Genomic DNA, 13,679 nt, shown 5'->3' on the forward strand with positions numbered 1-13,679 from the left:
TCAAGACATGGCCTACTCAGTCAGTAGTGATGCTGCCAAGTCACTCTTGATGATGGGCATTGAAGTACCCAGAGTACATTGTGCCCTTGCTATACTCAGTGCTTCTTCCAACTAGTGTTCAACATGCAGAGATACCGATTTCTTGGCTGAGGGAGGGCAGTATGTGGTAATCAGCAGGAGGTTTCTATGCCCATGTTTGACCTGATGCAATTAAACTTAATGCTGAAAACTCCCAGGGAAACTCCCTCCCAACTGTATACCATTCTGCCACCACCTATTGGTGGGATGATACATACCCTGGGATGGTTATGGCGGTGTCTGGAACACAAACTGAAATGTATGATTTACTAAGTATGACTATGTCAGGTTGTTGCTTGACTAGTCTGTAGGACAGCCCTCCCAATTTTGTCATAAGTCCTCTGATGTCAGTAAGGAAGACTGTGCAAGGTCAACAGAGCTGGGTGTACCATTGCCGTTTCTGGTGCCTAGGTTGATGCCTGGTGGTCCATCGGGTTTCATTCCTTTTTGACTTGTCAGTTGCAGTTTGGTACAACTGAGTGGCTTGTTAGGCCATTTCAGAGGGTAGTTCAGTCAATCACATTGCTATGGTTCCAAAGTCACATGTAGGCCAGACCAGGTAAGGGCAACAAATTTCCTTCCCTAAAGGGCTTTGGTGAACCAGTTGGGTTTTTACAACAATTGAATTTAAATTCCATCAGTGACCATGGTGGGATTTGAACCCATGTCCCCAGAATATTAGTCTGGGCCTCCAGATTACTAGTCAAGTAAACATTACCACTGTGCCACAGTATCCGCCAAGTAGAGCAGCCAGATTTTCTACTGCCCTGGAAAACATTCCTCAACTGATACCAAATAAATATCAACTGTTAATTTGCTAACTGTAATTTGAGAGACCTTGATGAAACTATTCTGGCTTCTGAAACTTATGCTAGCTTAGATGTTCAGAATGGACTCTGATTTGCTGCGGCATCTGCCATTAGTTAGCTTTGCTTTTATACGTTTAGGTTTTTAAAATTTTCCACGTGGCAAGCTACTGAAAATGCAAACTGATAATGCAGCAGGAAGGGAAATAGGGATCTGGGGCCTGAATGAACAGGGCAAGCAAAAGTGTATCTCCTTAACCAATGTGATTGAATGATTATGAAATTAGCAGCATGATAACTGTGAAGTGAAGTGGCTTAATTCAATATTAGAACAGGTACAGATAGAAATAAAGGAGAAAGTATGACTGGATTGAGAGAGAAAGAAAGAGTTTCTCTGCTGAGTTTAGTTTATATCTACCAAGTACAGCAACTTCACACCATTCAATGCATTTGAATGGTGAGGCAGGTGGAGAGATAACAATTTTGCAAAAGTAATGGTGGAATGGCACATCTCAGACAGCAACTTTTGGGTTTTTGCGTTGAAACTGCTGTTGCATGTGTGCATTAATAATGGGGAGCATCACTGGCCTTATTTTGACAGAAAAGTACATTCTAATCGGTTTTTGCAGATTCATTCTGAAATATTATGGAAAAACATCAAATAAATATGTGTGTAACATCCAGGTATGATAATGTCTTTAAACTAATTAATTAATAATAATAAATAAAGAGAAAGCTCTTCATAAATAGGGTGAAAATGTCCTTCAAGATACCCAAGACAAAAAAGGCAATCATGTGCACGCCTTAGTGTTGATGTGGCATACAACTGATAACCCACTGACAAACTGTATTGGCTTAAACCATTTTAACGCAAGGTGTATCCTATTTAACAAAAGCTAGCTGACAACACACAAGATACAAACATTGAAAACATTACCCAAAAAATATCAACACACAGAGAATGTATATATTCATTGAGAAGATAAAAGATACTTTCCTCAAAGACACCACTGAAGGGAGACATTTATTTCAAAGGGAATTAATAGCACAGTAGGGGAGCTTGGAATGAAAAATAGCATTTACCAAAGCAGCAACATGATAGGAAAAAATTCCAGTATTATTGTGAAGAGAGGCTCCTCAGTGTGTTATTCATGCATTTATAAATGATATATAGTGATGAAAATATGCAGCAACAGCATGCATTTATATAGCATCTTTAAAGGAGAAAAACATCTCCAGGTGTTTCACAGAGGCTTAAACAGTCAGACAAAGAACTGGAAAAGAGTTGATGCAATGAAAGAAATTAAACAAAGAGAAAAATAGAAAATTTGAGGCAGTGGGAGCCCAATCAAAATTGAAAATCAGTGGGAATCGGGAGGAAATCTTTCCACTTATTGGAGTCACACATAGCACAAAGGAAGATGGTTGTGGTTGTTGGAGGTCAATCATCTTAGCCCTAGGACATTGCTGCAGGAGTTCCTCAGGGTAGTGTCCTAGGCCCAACCACCTTCAGCTGCTTCATCAATGACCTTCCTTCCAGCATAAGGTCAGAAGTGGGGATGTTCAGTGATGTTTACAGAATGATCAAGTACTATCCACAACTCCTCAGATACTGAAGCAGTCCATGTTTGCATGCAGCAAAACCTAAACAACATTCAAGCTTGTGCTGATAAGTGACAAGTAACATTCATGCCACCAAACAGTCAGATAATGACCATCTCCAAAAAGAGAGAATCTAACAACCTCCCCCTGACATTCAACGGCACTAATATTGCTGAATCCTCCACCACGAACATCCTGGGGGGGGTACCATTAGCTAGCAACTGAATTGGACATAGTCACCATTTCTTCAGTCACTGGGTCAAAATCCTACAACTCCCCACCTAACAGCACTCTGGGTGTACCTACATCACACAGACTGCAGCAGTTCTAGAAGGCAGCTTGCCATTCACATCCTGCAAGATGGCAATGTGGAAAATTGGGTCTTACATGAAGAATGCCTGGGCCAAGGGAGCCTGTCATAGTTGCATCCCTCGCGATTGGTTTGATTGCTTTAATCACTGCTGCAGTGAGTCCGATGGCTGACACACAGGCCAGTTTGAACCAGGCTGTTCCATTCAATTATCCAGTTCCTGTCCGGTATGATGGGAATATGCCTGACATTCCTGCCCATCCGTGTGACAGGATCGGACCAACACAGGAGTGGATGAAGAAACTTTGAGGCGGAATTTGATTAGTTGATGCCGTGCCCTGAAGCCGGATATTTATATTCCCTTCAATAGAAATTCCAATAAACAGTGGCGATTGAAAAAAAATTACCTTCTCAAAGGCAATTAGGGATGGGCAATAAATGCTGGCATTACCAGCAAAGTCTCATCTTATAAACCAATTTTTAAAAATTATCATTGTTGCGTTTTATAGATTCTATTTCTCCCCCTATTCATGCTATCCACTACTCTTGCTCTCTTCAGGACCTTGGTTAGGCTAAAACCTTTATCTATTAATAATTCATGACCCATTATCACATTCTCCTTTTTATTCATGAGCATGATGGTGGCTAACTAGACACACAATCAATCAATTGAACTCGTCCACCAACACAGCTCATTATGAAGAATTACTAATACCACATAATTATGTTAATACAATCACTAACAAAACCAGCCACTTATAATATTCAAGAATCACAGCAGGTTATTGTGTTTATAATAACAGTAACATGCCTAAAATATCAAAGCAAATACACATAACACTAATGTTATATGAGGTTCCAATTTTTTTTTCTCTTAGAGGGAAATATTAGTAATGCTGAACAAAAGCTATTTTAAAATAGCATGTTTACAGTAATTGGAGTGCAAACATTCTTTGTTATCATAATTATGTTTCTTAATTTTGCTGCATCAATAACATTTCTGTTGTAGTCTTCGAATGTTAAAATCTACACAATCCTCTCTCAACGGTCTTACTTCTTCCCAGTTACAATTCAATTCATCTCCCCCAAACCAAACCATGCTTTTTCTACTCAACCTCTCCAATCTTTACTGTATTGGACAGTAAAAATGAAACAAGTTACATTTCCTGCATATATTTTTAAAAATTTTTTCCCCCACATGCAGAACTTTAAGGGCATGAACTTCAATGATAGAGGATTGGACTGTTTTAAAGGCTAGGTAAAGTGTGCAGAATTGTAAGTTTCAAACAACTCAGTACTTGCCTTAACGGTACTTAGTTTCTTTACTTTCCTAGTCTGTTCTTCCATTGTGTACATTACATCACTGTATGGACAGCACAAGAAACCTATTTAAAATCACTCAAATAATACATAATAATGGTGCTGTTACCCATGATAGTGATGGATGCCATTTTATAAATGAGATTTAATTAACTAAGAACATTAATATTGCAGATGCCAAGCATAGTAGAGGGAAAATCCAACCCAGCTGCACATTTTCCACATGTACCCTTTACAGGATTGCACAGGTAAAAGTTAAGCAATATAGTTGCCAACATAATCTTATTAAGATAACTTTGTTATTGAGGGGTTAAATGGGTAAAAATTCCATAAGCATCAGGAATCCAGCTCTAACCTACCTATTTCTGAGCTTTACTAAGGTGGGATGAGGGACATCAGCCAACCCATTTCCAAGGCCTTTCATAGGCCTCAGGATACCCAACAACTACAGCAAGTGAAGCGTGCCTCATTGGAACGCTAAGCACCTTTGCAACACTCCTGGAGGGCCAGGAGGAGGAGGAGGGTTTCCTCTCACACCACTCCAAGTTCTCCAACAATCAGAGCCCCCCCCGCCCACTACACACAGACACACCCCACACCAGCTGGGTCAGGGTCGGACCCTGCTTCAAGATCAGACACCTCCTCCCGTAAAACCTGATTTCTGTTATTCAACCTGCCTGGTCCTGCAGACACCTCCAAGTTCTCTCACCCAACTAGAGTCCCAGCCCGTCAATCAGGCAGACTTTTGGGCAGGGAACCTGTCGTGCAAAAGGTCACATGCTGTGGGGGTTAAAAATTCCACAGCGTGCAGTGAAACTCAGGCTCTCCACATGCCACCAAATTCCCTGCCCCACCTTCTGAGCACATCAGTAAGTAAAAATTACTCCCCTTTATTTCAAGAACTAGAATACATGCTTAATTAGCCCTTCTCAGGTTATACAACAGAGTAACATGCACTCTGTTCAAATCTCCAACATCAGCAACAGTTGAAGCAATATAAACTGCCCCGCACCCTGTCCCCTCCCATCAGCATTGTGGATGTGCCAACACCACAATGGACTATAGCAGTTCAAGGTGACTCACCACCACCTTCACAAGAACAATTAGGGATAGGAACAAATGCTGGTATTGTCAGCACGCTCGTATCCCAAAGACAAATTGAAAAAAGTGCTCATTTATATTGAGGCAATGACTTTTCTTAAAAAAAATAACAAAATTACCCTATGATTGCAGTGCACTGGTAACCATATTGATTAACCATATCTGTGTAATCCTGGATTCCAAGAACATGCATTAATATATTTTATAAAGGTATTGTACATTTGTGCATATTTTATGATAGTATACAATCATAGGAACATGGAAATTTATATAATCTAGGAATTACTGTCCCTTTGACATATCACAGTATCTAGAAAATACCATATTCTAAAATATTTTGCTTATCCCTCTATCAATTTTTTTTCTCTGGGCGATTAGTCAACTCATTCTTGCATTTGCTGAAACAACCAGTCCCTTTAGTCTCCTTGGCAGTTAATTCCACCAAGCTCTGTGTAAACTAACCAGCTTGAAATGTCCTTTCATTCTTCCTCCTCTTAAGGTTGAGGTCCCTCTTGTGAGATCAGTGACATTTTAAAAAGCCAATAGCATTTAATTTGTCTATGCATTCAAGATATTTGCACATTCATTTATGAAGCCATTCTATATTTGATTGCAAGGTGCTTACCAGAAGAATACATGTATGTACCTCAGGTTCTTGGCCTTATTGTGCCTGTATAGGGGGCAGTGAGTCAAGGATTGATTTCATCTTCATCAAATAGCTTTCACAAACCATTGTCATTTTCCAAGTATTTAATATATTAAAATAAATTCATATACCTCAAAAATGTAATCTGATTTACTGCAATGTCAGCACAATGGAATGGATGCATGGCTATTCCAATTGTTATCTCTGCTGAGAGATAGCCATAGAGGTTTACAATACAGGCCTTTATGCCTGTGATGGCTTTTTTGCTAGACTAATCCTAAACTAACCACACTGCCCCCATTCCCCTGTGCCTCCTGCTGCTCCAAATATGTATCCAATTTCACTTAAAAGATGCAATGTCTCTGACTCAATTAGTTCCTACTACAAAGCATTCCATGCCCAACAACCCACTGTGTAAAGAAATTTCTCCTAACCTCACTCTTGGTAATCTTGACTCCTCACCACTGACTTCTCAACCAAATGAACAAGATTTTCCTACTTAATTTAAGGAAACTCCTCAATTTTAAAAGGCTCAAATCCTGTTCAGGAGGAAGATAGACCAAATCGGAGGTCAGATACCTGCAGCTTCACAGGCAGGTACCTAGACCCAGGAACTGAGTGTGAAGACAATTACCTCTTGAATATACCAAGTCCTCACCTCAATAATGTTTCTGGGTTTCCTAATGCTGGGGAATCTGGCTGACCACAGTTCTAGTTGAAAACCTGAATGGAAATGTGGCTTAGAGCCTCATTATCACATTTAAAATTCTAAGCCACCTCCTTGGAGCAGGTTGGCTGCCCGTTCACCTTATGGCTTCAGTTAAAGTCAGAAATAGACAGATTGCAGGTGATTTTGTATCGGGAAACAGATTTTCCAGACTCCAACTCCCCTCCTGACCCAAGCCCATCTGTTTTAATTTGGGTTAAAATTCAGCCCATTAATTCTGTTGCTCTACACAAGCCAAATATATATATTTTTTTGGCTTGGATAAGCACCATCTTTCCCCTGTTCAGACAGGGGGTCCTGTACACACCTGTTTAAAAACTACTCTTATACAAATTAGCAATGCTTGGTAATAAGGCACAAAATTACACATCATTGCAAATGCTGTTTGAGATTTCTCGAAGAATTTCCATAACTAATCCTGATTCACTCAACATTTTGATAAACAAAAGAATCATTTACGCGTCAGCGTAAGGGGTGGGTAATGTGATCTGTTGCTTTATGGCTTAGCAGATACAGATTGAGTAGAAGTACAACTTTTGAGTGTTTGGTGTGATAGGTTGATCTTTCTTACTCTTATTTATATGGAACTATCCATACAACACTGCCTTTGTAGATCCCATCTGTCCTCAGGGTACAGAGTCTGGATTTGAAGAGGATTACAAAATTCTGCGAGCCTTCTTCAGTTGTGTAAACGATTGACAGCTGGACTTTTGCCCATTTATTGCCGTGTGAGGAACTATTTAATCCACTGCATTAACAGAAGCTCAGTACAGTTGGCACAGCAAATCTGAAAATGGCCACTTTAAGGGTTCAATCGCATGGAGTAGATTTTTGATTCCCTCATAATTCTGCTTTAGAACTACAAACTAATATCCTTATGATAGAGCTGTCAACACTGGGTAAACAATGGGGCTGAGATATACAATGAAAAATGTCAGGTTGTAAATCTATTAGAATAGAACTATCTAAATTGAAAATATGACATTTTGCATCTAAATGAGCAAGTCTTAATAGTTCTGTCCTTCCCCCGAAGGACATGTGACAGTTTCATTTTGTAGGCAAGATATCATTACAGCCTTAGCGCCTTGTCATTTTAGATCTACTTTTGATTGTCATTTATCAATTTTTATTTACTGACAACATACGTTTACAGCAGACAATTTTATAATCAGCAAGTTGATTCTCTATGTAAAATCAATTGTCCGTGTCAAGTTTATAAATTTTTCTCCACCTCATTGGCATGGCACTTAATTCTGTGTGTACTCTCCAGTCACAGTGCACCAGAAAAATGCACCGAGACACAGTTCTCAAAGCAGTTCATTGCCTGCAGCCAAAAAACTTGAATCTAAAAATCTGCAAATTACATCAAAAAAATTTATCCAGAAAAGTAATTTCAGTATTTCCTTCCCTCTTTCCACAAGCAGTATGATTAAAGAATCAGAAGCTTCAGTTCAGCAAAAGGACATTCAGCTGATTATAGTTGTGCCATTATCAGCTGCACATCAGAGCCTTCTCACCTCCTTGACCCGACAATGGAATTGATCTCCTGTCTTTTTTTTCCTCCCAAAATTTTATTCAGCTTCCCCCATTTTCATCATTGCACCTCATGGTGGAGCTAATTGCTGGTGTTCTAATTGGACTGATGTCAGGTGGTATTAATCTGCCAACCGGAACGGTTTGCAGATTCTTAATCCAGATGGAGTTCACAATTTGCACATTTCACCTGCATCTTAATTGTGGGAGAGGGTGAACAGCCAGAACTCATGCTCCATGTCGATACCAACAACATTACCATCATTGAATCCCCCACTGGCATTACCATCACTGAATACCCCACTATCAACATCCTCGGGGTTAGCATTGACCAGAAACGGAACTGGACTAGCCATAGAAATACTGTGGCTACAAGAGTAGGTCAGAACATAGGAATCCTGCAGCGATTAAGTCACCTTCTGATTCTCCAAAGCCTGTCCACCATCTACAAGGAACAAATCAGGAGTGTGATGGAATACTCTCCACCTGCCTGGATGAGTGCAGCCCCACAACACTCAAGAAGCTTGACACCATCCAGGACAAAGCAACCCACTTGATTGGCACCACATCCACAAACATTCACTCCCTCCACCACCAACGCACAGTAGCAGTAGTGTGTACCAGTACCTGGATGAGCACTGGGCACGACATAACATTCAAGGCTATGGGCCAAGTGCTGGTAAATGGGATTAGGTAGGTAGGTCAGGTGTTTCTCACGTGGCGGTGCAGACTCGTTGGGCCAAAGGGCCTCTTCTGCACTGTATGATTCTGTGATTCTGCCCTATGTATCTACAAGATGTACTGCAGGAATTCACCAAGATTCTTTAGACGGCACCTTCCAAACCCACGACTACTACCATCTAGGAGGACAAGGGCAGCAGATAGTTGGGAACACCAACACCTGGGAGCTCTCCTTCAAGCCACTCACCAGCCTGACTTGGAAATACATCAATGTTCCTTCACTGTAGCTGGGTCAAAATCCTGGAACTCCCTTCCTAACAGCAATGTGGGTGTACCTATACCACATGGACTGCAGCGATTCAAGAAGGCAGCTCAGCATCACCTTCTCAAGGACAACTAGGGACGAGCAATTAATCCTGGCCCAGCCAGTGAAGCCCACATCCCGTGAATGAATAAAAATAACATAGAAAAAGGGATGCAGCCTGTGGGCAGATTTTCAGGGTTAAATTGGAAGATTAACAAGCCGGGACTCAAAATTTAATGATCTCCAGTTTACTCCTGGTGCCATGTACTGGTGGGTTTAGAAATAGGAGGGTAGAGCAGGTGAATGTGTGGCTCGAGAAATGGTGCAGGAGGGAAGGCTTTAGATTTCTGGGACATGTTCTGGAGGAGGTGGGATCTCAACAGGCCAGATGGGTTGTACCTCAAAAGAGCAGTGATCAGTGTCCTCGAAGGGTGATTTTCTGGTGCTGTTGGGATGGGTTTAAACCAACTTGGTAAAGGATCGGGAATCAGGAAGTGACATAAGACAAGAAAAAAAACAGGTGCACAAAGGAATGGGAGAGTCAGGCAGCACCAGAGCAAGAAATATTAAGGTATCAGGTGGAATCTGCCCAAGGGCGATGCAATAAGGTCTAAATTATGTTTACACTGCATTTATGTAAACACAGGAAGTGTGGTAAATAAGATTGATGAGCTGCAGGTGCAGTCAGCCACTTAGGAACATGATGTCCAGATGATCCTGGCTCAAAAAAAGGACAGGACTGGGTACTAAATATTCCTGGATACAAGGGGCAGAATTTTATTTGCCTTTGGATGGTGGAAATGGTGTGGGGGGTATGGCCAATAAATTAGCAGGGAGCCATGTCAACACAGCTCCCCAACACAGGCCTGCACCAGGGAAGTTTCCTAGTGGCGGGCTGCAATGGGGATCAGCTGCCTGCTCAAAGGAGGCAGACAGGCAATTTGCATAATTAATTAAACACAAGGGCCACTTTTTTCTGGGCCACCAAGATTTTGCAGAAGGTGGGGCCAGCCACCTACCACATGGTCTTCAAACTGTCTCAGTGGCACCCACCTCTCTAGGTGGGGCTACTGAGGCCTCAGACCTGTTGGCCCCCTGATCGGATTCTGCCAGTCCAGACACCTGCCCTGAATTGAACAGCGAGCCCAAAGGCTGCCAATGAAAAGGCTGTTTATGGTCAAACTACTGAGCCGGCCCTGCTGCCGGCAAGCACCGACACGGGGAGGGGGTTACGTAGTGGTACTGTCACTAGACTAGTATTCCAAAGACTCAGTGCTCTGGGGCCCCAGGTTCAAATCCCACCATGGTAGTTGGTGAAATTTGAATTCAATAAAAATCTGGAATTAAAAAACTGACAAGTGACCATGAAACCATCGCTGATTGTCAAATGTATCTGGTTCACTGATGGCCCTTAGGGAAGGAAGTCTGATGTTCTTACCTGGTCTGGCCTACATGTAACTCCAGACCCACAGCAATGTGGTTGATTCTTAAATGCCCTTAGGCAGTTAGGGATGGGCAATAAATGGTAGCTTAGCCAGCAATGCCCATCCCCCACAAATGAATAATTTTTAAAAAAGTACTCACATTTTGGCCCGACATTGAGATCCCAAAACCCGCAGTAAAATCCAACTAAGGCATTCAGGAAGGGAGGAGAGGTGGAAGTTTTGATTAACGGGAATATTGCAGTACTGGAGAGAAAGGATGTCCTGGAGGGGCCAAGGACAGAATCTATTTGGTTTGAGCTAAGGAACAATAAAATTACCATTAACTGCTGGGTTCTATAGGATACCAACTAGTGGAAAGGATGTAAAGAGCAAATTTATGAGGAAATCACAATGGTGTAGAAACTTAGTGATAATAGGGGACTTTAATTATCCTAATGTAGAATGGGTTAATAATAGTGCAAAGACCAGAGCGGGTGAAGAGTTTCTGAATTGTCTTCAAGAGAATTTTCTTGATCAGTGTATTTCCAGCCAAGCAAGAAAGGAGACACTGCTGGATCTGGTTCTGGGGAATGAGGTGGGTCAAGTGGATCGAATACCTGTAGGGCAACATTTAGGGAAAGATGATCATACGGCTTATGTTAGCTATGGAAAAGTGCAAGGAACAATACAGCGCAAAAATAATTAATTGGATGAGGGTCAATTTCAGTGTGGTGAGAACAGATCTATCCCAGGTAAATTGGGATCAAAGATTGCAACAGAACAGTAATGGAAAAATAGGCTTCCTTTAAAGAGGAGATGGTTTGGCTACAATCAAGGTATATTCCCATGAGGGTGGGGGAAGGGGAGGGAAAAGGTAGGGCAACTAAAGCTAGAGCTCTGGATGAAAGAGATGGAGAACATGAAGAACCAGAAAAAGGGTGCACATGATAGGAGTCAGGGTTGATTATGCAAGTGAGAAGCAGGCAGAATATAGAAAGTTCAGAGGGGAAGTGAAAAAAAAGAATAAGAGAAACAAAGAGGGAGTATGCGAAGAGACTGTCAGCTAACATAAAAGGGGATCCAAAAGTTTGCCAAAGGCATACAAATAGTAAAACGATAGTTAGAAGAGAGGTGGAATCAATTAGGGACCTAAAAGGAAATCTATGGTTGGAAGCAGAGGGCATGGTTGGGGTACTAAATGAGTACTTTTCATCTGTCTTTACCAAAGAAGACGTTGCCACTATATACATAGTGGAAGAGGAGGTAATTAGCACACTGGATGGGTCAAAAATTGATAAAGAGGAGGTATTAGAAAGGCTGGCTGTACTTAAAGTTGATAAGCCACCAGGACCAGATGGTATGCACCTGAGATGTCATGGGAAATAAGGGTTGAAATTGTAATTTGTTGGCCAATCCAACCTTCCTTAGATATGGGGGTTGTGCCAGAGGACTGAGAATTGCAAGTGTTACACCCTTGTTCAAAAAAGGTTGTGAAGATAAACCCAGGAATTACAGGCTAGTCAGTTTAATCTCAGTAGTGGAAAAGCTTTTAGAAATGATAATCTAGGACAAAATTAAGTAACTTTTACAAGTGTGGATTAGTTGAGAAAATCCACCATGCGTTTGTTAAAGGCAAATCATATTTAACTAACTTGGGTGAGCTTTTCAGTGAGAGTAACCTGGTTGATGTGGTGTACGTGTACTTTCAAAAGACATTTGATAAAGAAAACATTTGAAGGGTTACAGGGAAAGGGCAGGATGGTGGGACTAGCTAATTTGCTCTTGCAGAGAACCTCTTGCTCTGTAAGAATTCTATTACCTTTTTTAAAAAAAACAGAACTTGTATCCATGAGTGTGCATAGCATGTGAGGATAAGTGAGTTTCAACCCAATTGGGTTTGGAAAAATTATGCTACCCAATATCATTTGTCAGCAGGCCACTAAATTATTGGAAAATTGGAAAGTTATGAAAAAAGTTCAAAGGGATAGTATAAACCATTTCAAAAAGACGGGAGGTTTGATGAGGGAAGCACATTTGATGAAGTCTACATGGATCTTAGCAAAGCTTTTGACAAGGTTCCACATGACAGTCTGGTCAGATTAGTAAAAGCCCATGGGACACATGTGCAAGTTGGATCAAAATTGGTTCAGTGGCAGGAAGGAAAGGATAATGGTTATTGGGTGTTTTCATTACTGGAAGCCTATTTCCAGTAGGGTATTGCAAAAAGGTCCATAACCAGGGGCCACAGATTTAAGGTAATTTTTTAAAAAAACTTGGGTGTGCATTTGAACTGCTGTAACTCACAGGACTATGTACCAAGAGCTGGAAAATGGGATTGGGCTCAAATGCTCTTATTAGGCGAGCACAGACACGATGGGCTGAATGGCCGGTACTATGCCATAGAATATTCTATGTATTAGTTACCCATTACTGTGACACCTAGCTGCCACTTAACATCTAACCATCTCACCCAGCTAGGTGAAAAGTAAGAATTAAGCATGTTCATTTTGAAGTAGTAGCTAATACTGTAACTCAGCTAGGAATACTAACACTTCTATTCAGTTTAAAAAGAACATTTTTATTTTGCAATATGTGTCAATTAAGTGCTATTTTATACTGCATTTTTAAATATATCAAGTTTGAATGTGTCAGATGCTTTGCAAATTTGCTGCAAAATTAAATTGTTTATAAATAACTGGAACAGACTGTGAATGTAAGGCTGTTACTTAGATGATACTTGTAAACCAATTGAACTGCATATGATGTCATCTGTACCCTGGGACTAAATCAAAGCTGATTGCTCACTCCCAATCTTGTGTAATTTTATATTTATAAACTCGCGTGGAAACAAAGTTCCCAGAATGACAAAGTGACATCATAAAGTTAATTCAATTAAATTTCTGCATCACTATTCAATTTTTCCAGGTAGAAATCTACAATATAACATAACACATCACAAACATGTTCACAGGTGATGCTGGCAAAAACACTGCAACTGTCAATCACAAGGTATAATGGTTGAAGTTAATACACAAACAACTATAAGTCTGACAAATGTTGAAATCATACCTAATTGGATTTTTCTTTTTTAAAAATGGAAGGACATTGCAGTATTTGGACATTTGGAGGTTGCCAAGAGTTTTTTTT

At 40.8% G+C, this 13,679-nt stretch overlaps 1 protein-coding gene and 1 pseudogene across 1 annotated transcript in view; one reads left to right on the plus strand and one right to left on the minus strand.

Annotated features, from left to right (window-relative positions):
• The window catches only part of clstn2a (calsyntenin 2a), a 524,817-nt gene that overhangs the window by 402,541 nt on the left and 108,597 nt on the right, over positions 1 to 13,679 (minus strand). The window lies entirely within an intron of this gene.
• Positions 2,847 to 3,105, plus strand: LOC144694171 (NADH dehydrogenase [ubiquinone] 1 alpha subcomplex subunit 3 pseudogene; annotated as a pseudogene).

This window comes from Cetorhinus maximus, chromosome 19 (genome assembly GCF_964194155.1).
Source record: "Cetorhinus maximus chromosome 19, sCetMax3.hap1.1, whole genome shotgun sequence".
NCBI lineage: Eukaryota > Metazoa > Chordata > Chondrichthyes > Lamniformes > Cetorhinidae > Cetorhinus > Cetorhinus maximus.